Source organism: Vollenhovia emeryi, unplaced genomic scaffold (genome assembly GCF_000949405.1).
Source record: "Vollenhovia emeryi isolate VEMERY1.0 unplaced genomic scaffold, V.emery_V1.0 DF943701.1, whole genome shotgun sequence".
NCBI lineage: Eukaryota > Metazoa > Arthropoda > Insecta > Hymenoptera > Formicidae > Vollenhovia > Vollenhovia emeryi.
Genome location: NW_011962665.1, coordinates 367 through 2,898, shown reverse-complemented (window position 1 = coordinate 2,898; position 2,532 = coordinate 367). Strand labels below are relative to the sequence as shown.

The window sequence follows — 2,532 nt, the reverse complement described above, 5'->3', positions numbered from 1 at the left end:
AAAAGATGTGTTGAGATGCGGAAATGCGGAAAAGACGCGGAAAATACGCGCGAAAACGCGGAAACGCGGAAAAGACGTGCGGAGACGCGGAAACGCGGAAAAGACGCGCGGGGCTGCGGAAACGCGGAAAAGACGTGCGGGGATGCGGAAACGCGGAAAAGATGCGCGGGAACGCGGAAACGCGGAAAAGACGCGCGGACATGCGGAAACGCGGAAAAGACGCGCGGGGATGCGGAAACGCGGAAAAGACGCGCGGGGCTGCGGAAACGCGGATATTAATACACCTAGACTTATTCAAACTTGGCGCGAGACGCTACGTGAGATACGCGACAGCAACGCCAATGCCACGTAGCGGCAGAAAAGTGAGATGGATTTTGGCCTGGTTGACGACGACCACGACGACCACGACGACGACGTAGAAAAAAATTACGTGAAAATTCACACTTTTGGACTTTGCATTGCAATATCTCTACTCATGGGGCACGTAGGAAAAAAGTAAAAATAGTTTTATTATGCAAATCGTACCCAAGCTGTCGATTAAGCGCAGTCTCAAGTTCGTGGGATCAGCCATTGTTGAGAAAAAAAAATCTGAGGGCCCGTCAAGACGTGTACTCGCGTAAACTTACACGGTCGGTCTCGCGCGCGTGGTACTAGCTTCGCTTACACTTGGCGCGAGACACTACCGTGTCTCGTGATACCTGCGATAATAACACATGTATAAGATAAAATGTACATACTACATGCAATAAAATAAAAATAACTGTGTTTGTAACCATGAATGCTTTCACCGTTGCAGCACCAGTCGCAGCTATCGGGTTCAGCAGTAAAGCAAAATAACATCTCGATACCTTCTCCGACACATATCTATGACACACAACCTACACCAGTAAGTAATTTTATAATAACATTAATATTATCAACTATTTGTAGGTTTTTGAGTGAACCACAAGTGTAATTGAGATAATTGATTGAAATGGTCCTTATGGTTCTGTTGTAACATTGCTTATTTTTTGGCCAATGTTCTACCAAATGTTTTGTAACAAAGTACTTCCTTATAAGTCCTTAAGGAGGATCTAAAAGACAGGTCAAAACATTGGGCAAAAAGAAATAATGTTAGAACATATCCATAATAACTATTTTAATCAATTATTTTTATTATCAACTATTCTCAAATTTCAAAAAAATAATTATTAACTACAATTATAATAAAATTTATTCATAATAGATTAAATCTTAATAAAAAATTAGAAGTACATATGTGTATTTGAAGTATTCGATGTTAGATACGTTTCTATTGTACAAAATCAAGAGAATATTACTCGGTCCAATTTTTAATCGTTAATTATAAAGCAACAGAGTGATAAATTCATCATATGAAAATGTGAATAATTAATTTTTTAATTACTGTAGGTATTAACACCTCCACCATCACAGCAATCGATTGCTACAATACAACACTCAACTACTGTATCAGAGCGATCAGCTGTTTCGTCACCACAACCATCAACTGCTTCCTCTTCGCATCAATTATCATTACCCTCAGATACTGATTCTGAAATATTGAGTCCTCCATCTACATGTTTTATGGGAAAACAAAAATCAATAAAGAAGCGAAAGATCGATCCAATAGAAAGTACGTTCTCTCAAATTAATACCACTCTAAATACGATGGCAATGCAGGTATGTTCAAAAATGAATCCAACATCGCATCGGTCAGCGACGATCCTGATGTTCTTATCGGAAAGCTGGTTACTGCAGAATTAAAGAGTGCTTCTGAACCAAAGAAAAGTATTCTGAAAAAAAAAATTTATGGAAATCTTATATTGTTTTGATAACTCAAACTTATAACTTTAATAAATTTTATAAATGTTTTATGAAAATGTTTTATGTAAAAAATTTATAGAAATCTTATTGTTCTGACAACTTAAACTTGTACCTTTAATAAATTTTATAAATGTTTTATGAAAAATCTTAAGGTTATTTATTACATAATCCAAATTTACATATTATTACACACAATATTTTATATATATGTACACATTTTATATTGTATATTTTGTATAAAATAAAGTAAAATATTTTGTTATTATTTGAAAATAAATGTTGGAATATAGAATAGTAATATACAGGGTGTCAGATTCGATATGGACGACCCCAAAGATTATAGTAGATTGGGTTAAACTGAAAAGAAAAGTTATATAAAATTTTACAAAATCCGTAATTATTAACGCCTTATTCAGAAAAACGTCTGAGCCAATAAGTGCACGGAAGAGCGGAAGGCCGGACTCGGCAGCATGCAAAATGGTGTGTTTGTTGACATCTCTAGCGAACGCGTTCGCCCGCTCACCGCTCCCCGCTCCCCGCTCGCCACCGTCTCTCATCGATCGATGCGTGACTCCACCTCTCGCTAACGATTTTTCAGAGATGTCAACAAACACACCATTTTGCATGCTGCCGAGTCCGGCCTTATTGGCTCAGACGTTTTTCTGAATTAGGCGATAATAATTACGATTTTGTAAAATTTTATATAAC

General features: G+C 37.2%; 1 pseudogene; it reads left to right on the top strand.

Annotated features, from left to right (window-relative positions):
- Positions 1–683: 683 nt before the first annotated feature.
- On the top strand, positions 684–1,948 carry LOC105565103 (annotated as a pseudogene).
- Positions 1,949–2,532: the final 584 nt, after the last annotated feature.